Source organism: Pseudomyrmex gracilis, unplaced genomic scaffold, assembly GCF_002006095.1.
Source record: "Pseudomyrmex gracilis isolate BER0280 unplaced genomic scaffold, ASM200609v1 scaffold_40, whole genome shotgun sequence".
Taxonomy (NCBI): domain Eukaryota; kingdom Metazoa; phylum Arthropoda; class Insecta; order Hymenoptera; family Formicidae; genus Pseudomyrmex; species Pseudomyrmex gracilis.
This window is the reverse complement of record NW_018020624.1, coordinates 220,099-239,845: the sequence shown is the minus strand read 5'-3', so window position 1 is coordinate 239,845 and position 19,747 is coordinate 220,099. Positions and strand designations below refer to the sequence as shown.

The window sequence follows — 19,747 nt, the reverse complement described above, 5'->3', positions numbered from 1 at the left end:
TTTCCTTTGCAATCGATTTCACGACGACGTGAATCAAAGACAACTGCGTGCGTGTTGGAATTTGTGAGAAGTCATGCTAGCTAACCCAAAGTTACATTTCCACAATCGGAATTCGCAAAAGGGTTACTACCTTCAATTATTGTACATCTCGACTGACACATCTTAGTGTACGTGACATCGGTTTGTAAGAGATCGGAAAGCCACACGGGATTCTCTCGTCTGCGCGGCTAAAGCATTACGATAGAACGAACGGATTCGAGAAAGTAGAGAAGAGTAAGAAAGAAAAGAAGAGGTTTCTATAGAGGGGTTGCCCGCTACCCACGTCGCGGATTCCAGGGATGCAAATTCGCAGCCGAGCTATCGTCGAATCGTGATGCCCGAGCGGGGAGAGAAGACGACGAAACGAGAGAATGAGAGAAAGAAAAAGAGAGGAAGCCCGCGTGCGGAATCGGCTGCGGGTACAATGTACCCCCTTTCCGTTTCTCCGCACACGTGTACCCCGCACCCACCCACGTGCAGCGCGTGTCGACACGACACGGATGGATGCGCTGTGTGGATGCACCGTTGCACTTGCGACCCGCTGGGGACCGCGCTGCGGATGCATGATGTATAACCGCCACCGGGTTGTGCAGTGGCGAATATGCAAACCAGAAAGCCCGCCCGGGGGTCAGACTCTCTTCTCCGCCCGTTCCCTTCGCCGCAAACCGTGAACCTCGCCGAAGGTACGAGAGACGGTCGATACAGAAGGAAGTCGTAAATCACACGCGTACATATATAATATTCCGTGCATTTCGTTCCCCCCCTCTTCCCCCCCCCGAGTCGCGTTCACTTTCATATTCTATCGCGCGCGACTCGTTAACCCCTCTTTTAACGTGCATGAGAAAAAAAACGTCTCTCTAGACTCGAATAACCGGAGAGAGACCGCTCGAGACAAGTAAAAACCTCGTAAAAGAACGTCGGAATAAAATTTTTATTTCTTGATATCGATTATGCGCGCGTTAAGGTTTTTTAACGGAATCTTTAGAGGAAAGAAACGCCGACCTCTTCCGAATATTATTATCTTGTCCGTGCGGCACACCTGGAAAGACATTTGTAACGATCGATATCCAACGCGAGCGCACGCTACAAGTAAACGACGCATTTGGAACCGATTACATCACCGATCGATCGAAGACATAATAGTCCTCGGCTCTGCAGGGAGGAATGTCGTCTTCCCCACGGACCCCCGCATCGTTCAAAACATAGTACTTACGCCAGAAGGGCTTACAATCGAACAGAAGTAAGAGTAATGATGATTGCACAAAATAAGCCCGATATACACATATATATACATAGACACACACACGGTGTGTGTCAGGTTGCGATCATAGACTATAAGCCAGTTACATTGTACATGCACAGTGTATTGTAAGCGATCAAAAATTCATAAAAATTGAGTTGCTACAGAAATACAAACTACACGAATGACATAAGAATGAACAGTAAATACACATCTCGGGTACGTAACCTTCTGTTATTGTGAATGAATTCTCTGTCACACAAACAGGTAAATATGAAAAAAAAATTAAAATTTCATCAAAGAGTTTAATTTTTAGCACTTCAATATCTGAATTTAAAACAAACTATTAAGAATAAGTTCTGTCACTTTTTTTACTACATCTTTATAGAAAAAGAATTTATTGCCATTTCCCTATCTCTTTTTATTTATAGAAAAGGTTTTTAACCTTTAGACCGCCGGCATTTTTCCATTGTGTGCGCGCGTTGTGCGTGTGTGTGTGTGTGAAATAAGCGAAGTATTTTTTTCAAATGAATCTATGATTAACTAGAAAATAATACGGTAATTAGTATTTGGCAAATATAAATAAACACACGTGTTTACATATACATATATACAAAAGCAAAGTATATATATTTAATGTATATATGTATTAATTGGTATTTTTACGATCAATTAAACATCTTAGAAATATAGAAATATCAAAGCCCTAAAAGGGCTTTTGCAACGGTCTAAAGGTTAATAAATGTCTAAAATATGTGTTATCTACAATTTTCAAAACAATATCAATTTTCAACAATAAATATCATTATCGTCAGATGATGTTTCCCTCGAAGCTACACCATTTCCGTTTGCAATTCATCCTGAAGAATTTCATCATACGAGAAAAACAAACGTCTTTTCCAGTGTCTCAACGATAATAACTTAATTCTCTCTGTCGTGCAGCTTTGTTAAGGATGTAATGGCGAGCGCAAACGACAAACGCGCGCGAAGCGTAATGACTCGCGAACCGAAAAATTATCGCTCAGACCGATTTGCGCGGGCGTTTCGCAACGTTGCGTCGCTGATTTACGCTAATGACTAAAGCCGGCAGTTTTGTTAACTTGGCGGCGGCGCCAATCATAAGCTCTAAGCGCGATAAATATAGATTCTGACAAGTCGTTAAAGGTGCGTATATACGGTGATCCCGACGGCGGAGTCGATCAAATGCTCGCGAATCGGCGCGGTTGATTGAGATTTATGTTCATAACTCTATAAATATATGCGCTATGTAGAATTACATAAATCTATTATATTAATGACAACCGCGCTACAAAAATCGGATCTTTTCGTCAATATATTTGTGTGTGACGTTAACGGAATATCGATATAAAGAGATTTGTATAAATATAATTGAATCTTTTTTAAAAAACTTTTTCTGCGTTAAAATAAAAAAAAAAATTTATTTTTCTAAAAATAATCTCTCTCTTCAAATTTATATTTAATATTAACCTTAAACAATATATTTCATAAGATAGAATTTAATAACTTGATGCTTTTAATTGCTCACTTTTTTTTATAATAATTTACTTCTCGAAAAAATTTATTGAGACTGCGACGCGTATATACGTCTTCGGCAATTATACAAAATCGACGTAATGAAAAATTTTTGCTATAATTATCTTTTACTTACTCTTCGGTGTCGAAATACGTAATTAACCTTTTCTCTTTGCCTAGCCATTTCATCCTGATTTATGCCTCGAGTTACCAAGAAAGACGAGTAGTTAAACCGCGTATTTTTTTTTTTAATATTTATTTTACTGAAATATCTTGCGCGCGCATGAATAGAAATTACAAGCACTTTATTAGATCTTTACTGTAGATTAACTTTATAATTTACTTTTGAGACTGAATTTATAATGAGACTGAAATTATCGCACAGTATTGCCTCATTAATGACGTCGGTAAGAGTTAAAACACTGCTAAAATCATTAATATTTCAAGATGTTAAAAACGCTTTGCGAAATAAGTAAAATTTTCTCGTAGAATTTGTCGAATCGATCTTGTGTTATATTGTTTGCACGAAACAACTTCATATTTGAAAAAGATCTTCACTACCGCTATTCTCATGCGTGCGCAATAGCAAAACGAAGTATTCCAAATATACTATGGCCGTAAGATGGAATCGCAGATGAAGTGCGCGACCCCGAGAAATCGCTCGAGATCACGAACGGAATCGATGAGCAATTCTTTCCTACAGGTGCACCACTCAGGTGCATCGTGAAGTTCTAACGGGGCGAAGGTTAGGGGAAGAGAGAAATAAGAGAGAAAAAGACAGACGGATTCTCCCAGGTCTACGGTGGAGGGAAAGCATTCCTACACGAGTTCAGGTCGGATCTGGTAATGATACCGAAGTGGAAGAGGTCGAAACGGAGATAGTCCTGACGTCCCGCGCGAGTGCGGATCTATCGCGGCTGTGCTCGAGAGATAGGCCGTCGACTTCGAGTTTGAACGATCTTCCGCGCGGCAGTTATCCACTTGCGAGATGTTGCAGCGCGCTCGGCTACTGCCAGTAGGTCAGGCGCCGTTTCCTTCGGGGGCACGGGAACTTGAACGAAGGACCAGAATGTGATTCCCATATCGAGAAAACCGTCGATAAATATTACGGGGAAGATTCAAGGAAGAATCATAATTTGAAGATCTCGAAGGAATAAGAAAAATGCTAAAAACATTTATTTTTTCATTCTTAGACCAAAACCTGATCGATATCTATTTCATTTATAAGTTTGAATTTCCTTCTACATTTCTTTTGCAAAAAAATATCGTTCTTTGTAAAGTAAAAAAAAAAAAAAAAAAAAAAAAAAAAAAAAAAAAAAAAAAAAATGGTTTGCTAGCCCTCCTTACCGTGTAATTTCATACGCGCACCGTGCGTCGCCGAGCGCTTTTACGGAATCGGATAACCTTCCTCGTTCGCCTTATGTACATAATGCACGTGTAGGCAGGTGCCAGCATACAAAACGGGTCTCTCGCGCGCTTGGTTCGTCTGCCGCACGTCGCGCGAAACGAGCGCCCGTAATGCAGCTCGATAATACGTTTATTACGATAGCCAATTTACGATATACCGTGTAAGTGTCCGTATTTTTCCCCGTCGCCACGCTTTGCACAGGCTTTCTCGGCCGACGATGCAAAACATGCACGCACGCACACGCGAGGACTCGAACTTGTCGAGATTGCAACGTATCGGCGCTTGTGGTGGGTATATATATATACGTTATTCGATTCACTTCCCCGTCCGGAGAATCGACGTGTTTCCATACGTAACGTCATTACACGCCAGTTTAACGCCTGTGATTTGGTCGCGCCTTTCGGGCCGACCTCTCGCGCTCGCATCTAAAGAGATCTCTCGAGCGCCCAACGGCGATCTAGACCAGAATAAAACGACCGTTAGCGGTTAATCGGCTAACGGGTCGTTATTCCGGATGGTCCGATGTAAAATAGAGAAAGGGTGCGGGTTTCATTACGCAGCATTCTTCATACGTGTCTTTACGACGACGGGGAGAAGAATATGCGAGTTCCGAATTTAATAGCTAGACCGAGGCTATCAATTTGTGCAACGAAGCGCGCCAGCGCGCTTGATACGATTAAGACGCTGTGCGTATGATGAAGTAATAAAACATCATGGAAAAGAATTTAATCGAATGAGTCAGCACGATGAGATTATCCAGAGGTGAAGAAATTTGTGACTTCGAAATTATCACGCTAATCTCGATGTAAATAAATCAATGTCTACGTATAAAAAACATTAACATCTTGACGTTTCGAAATTTATAGAAATTGCGTATTCAATTTTACAACGTTAAATGACAAAATACGTAAGATAGTGCACAGCGTATGATATTATCCCGTCTGTCAAAATAATTTTGTATGAGCGAGAGAACTCGCTCGGGGAATTCCATTTGGGGTCCACAGTCTGAGAAACGCCGCGAGACCGCGACGTCGGTAATATCGCGGTGACGCGCAACCTTGAGCCGACAGCATTATTTATCGGATTAAGCGCTGGCAACGGAGGAGGTAGATAGCCGGGACGTATCGTCCAGACGAGAAAACGGTCCGAGGCCGAGAAGGCTGGAAGGTGGATGCTGGTGCTAGTGGGGGCGTGTGATAGTTCAAGTCGTGAGCGGGCAGCCCCGCCCGACACGATCGCGGAGCATCTCCGTTCTGACCCCCGCTGACTTACCCGAGAGAGGCCCTCCGCAAGCAGCAACCCCCCACCCACCCACTCATCCAACCACCCATCTACCCACCCCACTGGACTGGTCCCACGAGAAGATCTTCTTTCTCTTTCCCTTTTTTCCTCCCTATGGTCAGACACCCGCTTCGTCCGCTTCTTCTCTCTTTTCTCGCACAATCTTCCTCGTCTCGCCATCTCTGTCTGTATTTCTGACTGCAAACCGGGCTAGAGTCACCCTACCCTGAGGCCTGAACGCCGCCAAGGGCACCGCGAAGCACCGTTCGCGAGCACCGTTTGGATCGAGGGTGGGAGGCGACAACGCGAAGAAGATCCCTTCTCTTTCGAGGAAGAAAGATGAAGATAGAAGAAGAGAGAAGAAAACGACCACGAAAGACGAAGATGAAGAAAGAAGGGAAAAGGGAGGCAGTGATAAGTGTGGGAAGGGCAGGTTGCATAAGGTCTGATATTATGCAAGCACACACAGGCTTCTCTACTCGAATGCGTTAGATCCCTTGGGTCCTGTGAGTCCTCGTCCCCCACCATTTGTATCGTCGCCACTGCGCGGCGCGCTGTGTACGACGTACACGCAGAACATAAGGCCCCGGGTACAAGGGAACGGTTCTGCTCGTCGGGGTTCAGCCTCCGTTACGTGTGTGGGTTTACGCTTCTCTCGCGGTGCGCGCGCGCGCGCGCATGTCCTCGCTATGTGCGAGCGCGCGCGATTGTACGCGTGTGTGTACGTGTGTGTATACGGCTTACCCTACCTGCATAGAAATCGCGGGAGCATTGAACCCAGGAAGTGGCCATGAAATAGTCATTCCTGAAAGGTTAACTCTCCTACCGCATCTCGCGGGGCCTCGAGGTCGAGCCTGAAAGTCCGGAAAGTTCGCGGCCGACCGGGAGAGACGGATGGGATGCGAGAGGGTCGACGAAGCAAGGAGGAGGAGAAGGAGAAGGAGGAGGAGGAGGAGGAGGAGAGGACAGGACAGACGAAGGCGAATAGACACTGGGAGAAGTACGAGAGAGTCGGCATTTGTCCGGAACCCGTGGGTTTCGTAGTTCGAGGGAAGGACTCCGGAGAGGTTAATTGACTGTGAAACACGCGGAATGGATCACAAGTTACTCGGATTTGTCGGTCGCCAGACCGAAATCGCGTCTCGCTGATGTCGCTGAGATATAGTATCTCGCGGTCAAGGATAAATGTCAATAAATTTTGAAACATGAGAAAGTTGACCGGTCATTCTTAAAAATTATTGCGATCCAAATCACACCTGCGCTTTGCTTGCTCATTTTTTATGTTTAAAGTTACACGCACATATTTTCATTTTATAATCGATCTATAAATCTCTTTGTTAATCTCGAAAATCAAAAAAATATAATTATCACACTAAAAACTCTAAAAACTGTGTGAAAAAAACACCTATAACCAATTAGTCACTAATCATCTCCTCAAAAAATATCGTCGATGTTCAAATTTATAGGTTCCGCTATGCTTAAACAACTCCGTTTGTATTTTTCGTGACATTGAGAGAGACATCTTCGTCATCGAGCGTGTACACGCGTACACGCGCGATTAAACAGAGATTGGGTGAGACAGAGCGGAATGAATAAAGAAGGGAAGGTTCTCGTTCCCACAAGCCGAGCTATCAGACTACGTGGATTCGAGAGCGAGGGGTCGAAGATCGAGCGAAACGTCGAACGTGTCAAAATTCGAACGGGCCCCTTACAGTACATACATCCCGACGGATGGGAAGGCCGTCTCGCTCTTCGGCTATACAGCGCGCGCGCAAAGTCCGAGGCTTCTTCTCTCGTCGTCCCGTCTCCGCCGCGCCGGTACTCGCCGTGCGCTCTATCGTGGCGAGTGCACGATGTGGCCACGGTGAGCACCTCTACGGAGTAGTAGTACCGAGGTACCCCGGAGGCCGCGGAGGTCACAGGGCGAAGGCACTTCTCACGCCCCCGCCATGTCGGAGAAGAGCACCCCACTTAGACGAGGCGTACATACCTTAACGCGGCCGATTAGTATACGCGCTTAATTGCCGCTAACGTGCGTGCGTGACGGCTGGTATCGATCATCCGCCGAGTAGTATACGACCGAGAAAGAAACCGGGAGAAAATGGGGTCTTCGGAAAAAGAAATCTTGCACAAATCCGCACGTCTAAATACCGAATTCGATCAGACGTTATTCGGAGCATCCATACATTTACATCACGCAGTTGTTTTTGTAACAAGATTAAATAATAAAGTTTTTTTTTATTTTTAATTTTTATACGCGTCTTGTTTGTTTTTATTTTCTTAAAATACCGGCAACTTTCTCTCTGTATCAGATTGTTAAAAACAACAGTAAGATAAATTTCTAAAGGTACAAAAAGAATGCTGAAAAAATGCTCGTTAATTTTGCTAAATCCTGATACGGCCTCCTTTTACCGACTAATTCCATAATATCTTGTGCGGCGTTGCTATGATTAATGGGGCGAGCCGACTCCTCCGTTGACGTATAGAGTCGTAGAATTGTGAAATTCATAATTTACAACAAGCGCCTTTCGACGGAGAGTTTCGCGATTTAAAAAAAAAAAAAAAAAAAAAAGAACGACGTTGTAAATTAATCACATATAGATCCTGATTACGTAATCATTATACATTCGCTGACCAACACATTGAGAACTTTGTTACGCGGTGGAGCGGCAATTTATAATGTGTATCATCATAATAAATGTCCTTTGGCGACGCGAGATCAAGGATTCAATTACGGACGTTAATTCCAGTTGTTGTGCGTCGTGCAATTATCGGCTATAATACAAAGGAATTAATTAAAAGTTTAAACTATATATTAAGTTTGGGTCTTTTTTCGCGCGCGGGATGATCTAAAACGAGCGCGTGCCCACGCGCGCCGTGCTAGTTCACGGTGTTTAAATAATGTAATGATGCAAGAGAGCGAAACCGTTACAACCGAAATTTATCACCAACAGAAGCCGATTCGTTACGACGTTTTTCAGCGTGGCATTTTGCGGCTAATTACAGCGTTAATTATACGATCGCTTACGCACGAATACACAATAAAAATTTACGACTCGCAGAAGCCCATTACGATTTTTCTCATTCGTCAAACCGAGCGAAATTATGTACTTAATAGCTGTGTTAATTATACAAACGCACAGTTACGGATATGGCGAATATTTATTACAGCCTGACCTCGATTAGTTGCAATTTTTCTCGGATACAATACAAGTCAAGAACTTGTCGATGTATCGGCCTAAGCCGTTAGCTGTTATTCTATTCGAGTAGTTGGTTATCGCTAGTTTAAATCTACAGAGAGATCGACGCTCCTATCGAAGATCCTTTGTCCTTTCGCAGGATTATATATAGTTGATTTCGCGAAATTATGAAAATCGCGCGAGATGCCTATTACGATCAACGCGATCGCGGTGCGCATCGCGAAGATAATAGAACAAGATAGAAACGACGTATGTACACCTGATTCGATCTGGTAAGCTCAAACGATTGGCTCCGATCCATGAAATGTCAGCTGAGACTATCGTTTCTCCAAGCAAAGTGTGAGCAGAAACAGTCATGTCGATCGAGATGTTAAAAGACACATAATGTCAAGGCAACCAATGTACACAGCATTGTAAAAGAAAAAAAAAGAAAAACGTTAAATCGATCCGCATCACAGAAATGGACGACGACATAATCCTCTTCGGATTAATCCGTAGATTAGATTTGTAACACGCACGATCTTCACGCGGTTTTCGCAAGAGAAAATCAATTTAATTTCAAAATAACACGCCAACTATAAATAGAACACTCTTTTTTTTTTTAAATAAACTGCACAATTATCGCCAATGCAACGACGATGCGAAGACTTGAAAACAAAAAAGTTTTAGAGATTTCTCGCGTTGTTGATTTTTTTTTTTTTTTTATCAATTTATAGTATTATTATTCACACATATATGCGCGCAACGGCAAATGAGCACATTTCAATTTGGTTAATCAAGCGTGAGACTTTCTAGATCCGGGGGCACGTCAAGGATACTGACACTTCGCGGGCCACATTATCTCATCAGCGGCATTAAGCTCTCCTATCCCCGACGGCCCAATTTAATCGAAATTTGACTGCTCGATCGTTCGCAATTTTTTCGAAAGTATGCCGGCCGCGTCGCTGATGGTCTTTTACCTGATGCGTCGGTGAATTAATGACGCGGCAAAAATTGATCGCATGCGCATCACATAGCGCTATTAATTCTTTTCCGCGTAAATTGCCATAAAACGATCGTGCGCTATTTCTTTCTCACTTTCTACAGAAAAAAAAAAAAAAAGAAAAAGAATAAGAATTTAAATCCTAAGCCTTTCTCACACAAGCAATCCCAACGAAAGCAATGAACGGTCCCTGACATGAAGGGGTCGATACTGTACTATATACCCCTTTCGCGATATTCAGATAGCAAAGTCATGACGTATTCACGATACCGTGCACCGTTGTGCGTATTTACATATTCAGTTCAGTCTTCGACGTCGACCGATCGTAGACTGATGGCAGAGAGTGATTCCTTATTAACGACATATCTGTTCGAGAGGATTTGTTATTCTCATGCCAATGTGTGTGTGTGTGACCTGAAATACATTCTTTACTACAAAAGAATTTCAAAAGTGAATGAAAAATCCAACAAAAGAAGCAGTTCTAGGAACTCGTAGGAACAAACGACATTAAAAGACGCTTAACATCGTGACGAAGAAGTGGCGCAACTCATAACGTCGGCGTTACATAAAAGCGTAAAAACGAGTTTAAAGACTTCCCTTTATGCGTCGACTTTCGCAGTCGAATCAGAAAACTCTTACCATATAGAGTTCAATAATCTGTTGTTACCCTCCATTTCGTCGTTGCTCTTCTTTCGAAGACCGTCAATTCTCTCGGATCGATAAAAGTGTATCGCGAAGATCGATCGATTACACATAATAAGGCGGGGCTGACAAACGGGCACCGGCATTGTTCGGTCTGTAACGAATATTAATTGAAACAGACCGACTAATGAGAGACCGGCGACGTGCGTAATTGGTTTAATTACGGTTACGCTTCTGTCGTCGGTGGTAATAAAGCGAAAATGAACACAGAGAGCGTGCCGCGCTTGTAATTTGTTATTTTTAGATCGCCACAGCCTGATGACAGATGTTGCATAAAATAGTTCACGTTTTCATTTCAGAAAACTCACTGATAACGTGTAATATGAGAAATGTTTTTATAACTGTGTCTATTTATAGATGTAATATTAATTTTGCATTACGTAATCGGATAATAATTTTAATTCTAAAAAGTAAAAATTGATAATATTTATATACGGAGAAAAGTTATTTCAAACAAGAATTATAATTCCTCGAACAACGTAAAATTTCTCACAATAATACCTGTATCACACATTTCATGTTTACACATTTATACAAAGCGAGAGTAAAAAAAAAAAAAAAAACACTTCTCGGTAGAACACGCAAGAGAAGTGCACGCGGCTATGTATACATTTGTGCACCGCCGCGATCGTGGTATCTGTGCGTACAAAGTATTCATACGGAACGCGCGCACAAGAGCGAGAACATCTAAGATCCTATCGCCCTAATGCTTCGAGCGCGATATGACCACCGCCTATCGCTACCGGTCTTACTAACCGGCCCGACCAACCATTCTCGATCATCGCTTTACCATTCAACGGAGGATTTATCTCGATCGTCGTCGATATATAGCTAAACCGCGCACCTGCTTTGAATCGCGAGAGACGATTACCGAAGCTGAAACAATAATATATATATATATTTATCTCAATAATATATAACATTAATTTCTATGAAATTTAAAATTTTACATAATAAAATATATAGACTGCATATATATAAACAAAGTTATTATCTATTAAAAATAAATAAGTAAAAATTGGAGAAGAAACGCGCGTATGATTTTTATTGTCCACTTAGTTATCAAAAAATATCTGTATCGCAAAATTGTGATTTTTAAAACTTGAATTTCTGTGTTATATATTTCCATTGTCATCATCAATCTCTTATTGTACGTATCTCTACGTGTCATTACCTTGTTGCAATTTCTGTGAAACGTTATCGCTCTTAAATAATGCGACACACTGGACCATAGCGCTCGTACGTCGCAATGAATTATCCATGACATCCAGCGACATGATACGGCTGTTCCTATTTGCTGTAATAGCGGCCCGATCGTTTTATCATTCAAGCAGGATTTATCTCGGACAGAGAAACACGCCTCTAGCTTGCACCCGGTTTCTGATAAGAATAATTTATTACGATAACGTCTGTGCGCCACTTAGGCTGTCTGTCGTTTCCTTAGGCTGGCATACGCGCAAACTTGTTCGATCCGTAACACGTCTTCTCGTTTCTCATCTAATCACTCGCTGAAGGAAAGGCTGCATCATTATTATCCGAATAAGCGGGTGTCGCTCGCACGTGGGCGTCTAACGACGCTGTTATTCAATAGACGGTTAAATCCGCGTAATCGAATAACACTTAATTTTCAGCGTGTCGTTATAATTATGTGGTGCTATGTATCGCGCAGAACTCTATACTCCGTACTCTATTCTCGACAAACAATCTCCTGATAAATATCAAGCAGATTGCGATCGGGAATATATGCGCGCGAGTGATAATATCATCGCGCGCAAATTACGCGGTTTTCCATTTGCGTTGCGCGTCTAAAATTCTATCTCGAATATCAAAAATTGACGCACGGTGTTACTTGTGACGTATAATCATTAACTTTCACGCTCGCACGTACACGCTTACACAAACACCTGAACATGTTTGATCATTTGACGAATGAAATGGAAGTGTCTCGCGTGAACCTGCGATGATGTCACGCGAATATTATAAAATTGGATCCGAACAAGTTTGGAAGGGTTTGTGTGCGCACAAAACCAACGAGTACGTATGAAACAATGGCGATTTATTATTTAATGATATTTGATCGGCGCGGGACACCGAGCGTAAAATTCGCGATATCATCCTCGCAACAGAATGACACGCCGCACAATCGAACAAACGGCCTTTTCCCATTCGACCCCGCGTCTTCTTCTCTCCCTGTACCATTCCGACGGTTTTTCGCTTTAAAACAAAACACAAAAAGATTACGTCGGACCGTTAATACGGTTACGCATTATCTAGATTGCTACCCGTCGGCTTCCGCCGGCCGAGAAACAGCATGAGTAATTAATCAAAGACAATCAAACTCTGGGAGCGTCGGCTTAAGCTGACTCCCAACGGGACGGCCCGCTATCCGTCATCTCTCTTCTTCGTTTAAAACCGGGAAAGAAACGGTGATAGTTGCGCGTTGCAACTGCCGTTGGCTCACCCGGATGTGAATTAATACGAAAAGCTCCCCAACGCGCGGCTGACTTTCTCCTCGACGAAGAGACGCGGAGAGAATCATCCGACATTTTTTAACGATTTTGAAATTAACGTTCACCTGTTAATTTGCGCGTCTCTCTCACGATGACACGTACGTCGCTTAATTTCAAGCTCGTTCATCCGCGAATTGTCTAATTATTGTCCGCCGCCACGCGGACAAGTAAAGACCTCCGACGTCGTCGTTGATGTATAACAATTTTGTTAACGCAATTAAAGCCTCGCAAAACTCGGTTTATCGGCTGCATAAACTGTAATATATAGCCGCGAGTCTTTCGCTTTTCTGTGTAACTACGAGAACATTTGTACTCTCTTCTTAATTAGTTGTTAATAAATTGAAGTAAAAACAATTGCAATGACACGTAGTAGTGCGATAATGGGGAGAAGATTTGTTTCGAGCAAAAATTGTTTCAGTATAGATTATTACGTAAAATTCACCGAGAGAAAGCGACAAACATCAGTCAAGAGTAAAAAGACGAGTATTACTTTATAACGTTTATGTCGACATTTTTTGTTCGTCAACGCACACAAGTACCGATAATTTTTTTATTTACTTGACACGAAATATCTTTGATCAGAACGATCGGTACCGCCGACCGACTTTTCTGCGTCAGGCTCGCGAAATGCACCGTCGAACACGATCGAACTTGGCACCAACGACGACGGCGGCGGTACACGTAAGCGGAGAATCACGTTCACGGGACGTATATGTCCACGTACGATCGGAATTTTCCGATAGCCTGCATCGAACAGCGAGTTACGATCGCTAGAAGTCAAGGAAAAGGCGAAGGTATCTTTTGACAAGATAAGACAACGACGATTACGAGCGATCTTTAATATATCTCTTCTGTCACAGAAGATCACAGCAAAGTAGTGTACTGCAAAATAACGCCGAAGCCGCGAACTGTACACACATATCGTATCGGCATGCAAACGACGTCACCTAAGAGTTGTCTCTTCGGTGGGGATCACGCGTTCGTAGGTGTATCGTCATCACGCAAGAGCGAGGCCTCTGTTTTTACGCATGATAACATAAAGTGGATTCCGACGGTGGAGGTCTTTCAACCTAACGTGACGTGAGTTATCGGTACGACGTGAAACGTATATTTAACATAAAAAAATCATAACGAGAAAACATAAAAATTTTTTTATCTTTGAAACTTTTATTGAAACATTTGTTACTGCAAAGTGTTTTTTAAATTTTGAGAAATATCAAAGTGTTGTGTGTTTGCGAATTGACGCTTTTATATTTAAATATATATAACGTTAACATTCAATTCTGTTACGATGTTCGCTAGCCCAAAAAAAAAAAAAAAAAACATAACGGATCTCACGTTTCTAATAGTGACCCCGGTCACACACTCATCAGAAGATCTATGACCGAAAGAAAGCGTGTCCGATCGAAAACATTCCATAAATTTGCATGTATATTACCGAGAGCGTTGAGACAGTACAATCTCGTTTTCCTCTCGTCTGTTATTAATGTCTGGCGCGTATCACTATCAGACTTGAGATATTTCGCATATGAACGCTTTCGCGCTGTGCGGTTACTTTTTTTTTTTTTTTTAATAAGGCGCAATTGCGTTTGCGTAATTTGTGCGCGATCGCGCTCATGAGCGCTTTATAAAAATGTTTGTCAGTTTATTTTTCTTATGAGACGCGCAGCATCCATTAGGCGTGCGCAAAGGTTTTAACACGCGCACGACCGACCGCTTTCCAACGGCGTAAATCACGAAATCCGGGAAGGCGATTTCGCGCGCTCGGAGAGATTCGCTCGTTCGCTAGGTATCGGTCACGATGCGAGCCTAACCGATATGTGTGTGCGAGAGAGTCGGAGAGAGAGAGAGAGAGATGCGTAAATAACGCGCGCGATAAAAATATTCCCGCTGTGCTACCGGCTATACTACGACCAATGACGACAACGACGACGACGACGACGACGACGACGACGACAACGAAGCCCGCAGGCGAGGACTACGGGTTGCGACCCCAATCGTATTCGGATTCCACTTTGCGCAGGTGTGCGTGATCATTAATCCAGAAATGGAAGTGAACGTTGAGAGAGTATCGAACGCACAACGCTAGTCGCGCGGCCGGCGCCGTATTTCTTTCCCGTCGTTTTCGCCGTAGACTGTCTCTTTTTTCCCTACATGATAAAAAAAGAGGCGTGGCGCGCACAACTACTTGTGTGTGTGTGTGTGTGTATGTGCGAACGATTTCGCGGTTTAAACTATTAAGCACTGGTAAACTCGGCGCGCTAAAACGCGCGCGCGCGCGTTAAAGCAACTTTTTGTCCGCGGTTCAATCGCCTCTTTATCGAGGCGATTACGGCGTTTTAAGATTATTTCACTACGGACTCGTGTTTTTTTTTTCTCTAGCGTTGCAGCTCTGCCCGCGGCACCTCTCATAAACCAACAAGATCGTTTTCTTTATCTTTTTCTATTCAAGTTAGTTTTTTTATTTTTTTTTATTTTTTATCACGGAATTGTTGGTGAACGCGCGCATCGACCTTGAGAGAAATCTCGCGTAGATCGAACATCTGGTGTACATTATCATTAATTTGTACGTTCGAAAGAAAATAAGATATAATTACGAATATGGCGTAAATTTTTTTAATATAAATTTCTCTAGATTACAACAATCTGTCATTTTCTTGATTTTTCAAATAATCATGTGACATGAAATGAAAACAAAGCATTTTTAAAAAGAAACTTTTTTTTAGTTACGATGTACGCTTATGTATATACAATATTGTAACTAAAATCCATTCCAAATTATTTGATTTATTTGTTAGCGTTTGCTAGCACTTCGCGCAGCAATAACGAACAAGGAACTTTACGATCTATAGGCAATTCCTTAAACACACGTACACGTTCGCGCGTATGCAGCCTATCGCGCGCGCAGATTTTCCATAGAATGGTCGATCGAGACGAAGAAGTCTCGTCCGCGTGCGCGGAGTATGCAGAAAAAATACCACATAATTAACCCATAAAGCAACGCAATCGCCGAGAATCTCTGTATGGTTTATCCCATAAGCGTCGAGGCTGCGTTTCGATCCGACATTTCCTACGCGTGCTGCACCTGTGCGCACCTGCGCAAGGCTGCGTTCAAAGACCGAAGTATGGTTTATTTCTAACCAAAGAAAAAAATTAATATCTCATCCGAAATCTCCAGTCTAATTTTGATCTCTTTCTTTACATACATTACGTAAATGTGATGCATTGTAAAAACATCATATTTTTAAATAGTATAATTATAAAAAAGAAATATGTATTAAAATATTTTACGTCTATAAATAGTTTACTTCTAATAACATATAAATAAAAATTCATTTGTTTATTTCGCTCGCTTTGATGACAAAAGTCGAATTGTGAAATGACTGCGATAAATAATACACACGATAGCTAAAGAGACAGTCGATAAATAGTTTCGTTTGCGCGCAGTTCATAATGCAGAATTCCACCGTCTCGCGGATAGCCCGAGGAATTTCAAACGCGTCTCTTAAATAGCAGGCAGGTGTACGTCTTCACATTTAGAAATTAATTGAATAGACATTAATTGCAAGAAATTAATCAAGCGGAATTTTTTAATTAAGAAAACGAATTACCAAGTGCCGAGCACAAATCCAGTTGTCACTTTTATCGTTTTCAAACATACTAAAAGCTCACATAATAAAAAACAAATTTGTCAAAAAAAATTCATGCATAACGCGCCAGCTTCTGATGCGCGCACCGCAGTTATGAAAACGATAATCGTGAAGCCATAAAATAAACGAGAACGCCAACCGAAAAATACAAGTCCGTGAACAAGTGCAAATGCAAATCTTACGAGCAAATGTAATTCTTTCGAGCGGTTTTGCCCCGCAGGCAATATACTGTGGTCGTATCACTCCGTGTGCGTGTCGCAAGATTCGATTTAAATTCCAGTCGTGTGTACGAGCACGGCCGCACATAAATTTCGTCGTCTATACTCACCGGTGGATACGCAAAGCGATGGTGGCGGCGGCGGCGGCGGCGGCGGCGGCGTAGGCGTTGTCGACGGCGATGGTACTCTTCTTGCAGCAGCGGTAATTATCGCCGCCGGACTGTACCGTGGCACCTGCAACACCACGGGAGTTTTCACGGACAGGTCCACTGGTTCCAGCTGCACCGGCGGTCCCGCCGCCTGCAACAAGAAGAAATTTCGCTCGTCAGCGCATCTGTCGCTAACAAATATATTTCCTCATTTGAATAGCTATAAGATTACCACTCCAGCTTTTCGTTTGCGCGGGAGCGTTTCGGGAGAGTTGCGCGAAGAAAAATTTATCGGTTTTAAAATGTAAAAAGAATATATTAATATAATGCAACGTTACACACGTTAAATTATTACGCAGAAGATTTCTTCTCATTTTCCCACGGCCAAAATTATTGTGTTTAATGCGAGTTAAGTATTTTGACATGATTGCGTGCTCAGCGATAGATTTTTTTTCGAAAGAATCTTTTCTCGCACGAGGCTCGTTTGAGCGTAGGTGGTACTCTTGTACTCCCTCCCGGATATTGAAGAGGAAAAAGATATACGAAGCAATCTCGAGACTTTGTATTAAACTGTTCCCCGAGTTAATTCACATGTATTTCGAAGCATTGTGATGTGTCGATGTAAATGAATATTAGTATAATACGCCGTTACAACGTGGTAATTTCGCAGATATTATTTTCGTGCCTATAGCTGTGGGGCGCGTGTGATTAAATAAGACTTAGAAAAGCCGCGCAAGTGTAATTTTACCCACGCAACATATCTCTTGCGCCGATTGTCATAGCGGAGATTGTAGTTGCGTTTAATACACACACACACACACACACACACACACACACACACACACACACACACACACACACGCACACACACCGACGGCGTCGGAGATTTTTCGAAAGCGACGATATCAATAGGCAAAACCGACGACGAACAAAGATCTTGGAGGCTTTTAGAGTACGTGACTTCAGTCGACGGCGATTTCAATAGCCGATGCTGATAGCAGGCCAAAGTGCTTAAGCGCAATTAGCATAACTAGCGTCGGTAGTGACGTAGACTAATCACGACCAGTTCCCACGAGAGATTCGACCGACCTAAGTCTGTCAGTCGCTTGTATATCGTGCGCTATCTAATTTTCCGATGACACACCTCCGATCGCCTAATGACCGACAGAATTAATAGTCAATCACGCGAAAGGACCAATTCTCGCGTAGTTTACGATCCAATCAAACGGACGCTATTGATATTGAAAACGAGACGATTATGCGAAAGGCTGAGTCTGAATATTATGTCTGTTTATTAATTCAGAAGGCGTACGATGTTTTTTTTTTTTAAAAAAAGAAATATTATACAAAATTTTATGTTAATTAAATCAATCTCTTGAGGCTGCGTCTCGAAATATACGGAAAATTATATGAAAAAGAAAATCTTATCTGACTCTTTCAATGAAAGATCAAAAGAAGATTTATTTTTTGATGACGACCGGTTTTATTAATGATTCACTCGTGCGAGTCATGTCGATATCGAATTTCCGAAACAATCGCACGGAAAAACCAGATTTACAATGTACAGCGATCGATTCGAATGCGTGATTCGTTTTCTTAGCAACAATCTCTTTGACGAAACGTGGGAATGCTCTCTCGTGCGCACGTCGCGAAAAGTTCGCCTCTGTCCGCACGACGTCGTATAACCGTCATAGGAACAAACAAATGATTCGTGTCGTGAAACACGATACAACGTTAATAGCACAACTTCGACCGGCTAGCTGTTACACCGACGGTGAGTGTAACTGTAACATCGCGCGATTAACAAATTACACGTAACACATCTGCGCGCGCACAACGATTCTTAGTTGGCGCTCCGCGCAATAATTTATAACGGAATTCACGCTTTTAGCAGAGCTATATTCGAATCGCTATGAAATTGCAACGCGCCTTATACTAAAACACATACATAACATCATAGAAAAAACTACGGAAAAGATTATAGTTAAATTATATATATGATCTAATTTTCTTCTTAATATTTTATAAATAATATTAGATATATATATATATATTTATTTATTTATATACATATATAGTGTAACTAACAAAATGTCAAAGCTAATTGTAAACGTTGACGTCAGTTTTTACAATAAAATATCAGACATGCATTATGTCGCTTACATATCACACATTCTATTAAGAGACTCGAATCGCCGCGAGAACTCCGATATTTCCGAAGAGCGCGGTCTTCGCTTGCATTCAGATATGTCAGCGTTTCGAAACGCCCGGCAACAAAGCGTTTAACAAATGTGCCGCATTGCAATAAAATGACGAAATAAAGCACGCCGCGCGACGCGAAACACGTCGACCGTTTCTTGTGACACACCGAAATCGCGGCGTATAATACCGTCGAAGGTAGGAAGGCATTCGGCACGCGAAACACGCCCATGACGAGAAGTTTCTGCTTTCTGGAAATCACGGTACGTGCGCTTGTTATTCATGAGCCGCGAGATGAGCAGCTTGACGACGTTTTGGACGATCAAGACAACAGCGAGACGAAACGAAGCAAAACAGAAGCATATTTCGGACGGGCAATAAAAACCGCGCGTCATTATATGCGCGTCACGCATATTGAAGCGTTCGATGCGGCATTTACGATTTTAATTACATGTAATGTACATCTATATATATGCGCGCGGTCCGCGCCGTAAAGTGAACACGATCTCATAAATATCCAATTATAAATTCTAGTAAATTTTAACATACACGAGAACGCTCACCTTATCGTCGCTGAGCACCGAGCGGTCGTCATACACCTGACGCAGTCAAAAAAAAAAAAAAAAAAAAAAAAAA

General features: G+C 42.3%; 1 protein-coding gene across 1 annotated transcript in view; it reads right to left on the bottom strand.

Annotated features, from left to right (window-relative positions):
- LOC109852945 (Krueppel-like factor 6) overlaps positions 1-16,910 on the bottom strand; it is a 144,037-nt gene extending 127,127 nt beyond the window's left edge. Inside the window, exon 1 of the mRNA XM_020424589.1 lies at positions 16,874-16,910. The gene's annotated coding sequence lies outside the window, so the exon portion shown is untranslated. The remainder of the gene's footprint in view (positions 1-16,873) is intronic.
- Positions 16,911-19,747: the final 2,837 nt, after the last annotated feature.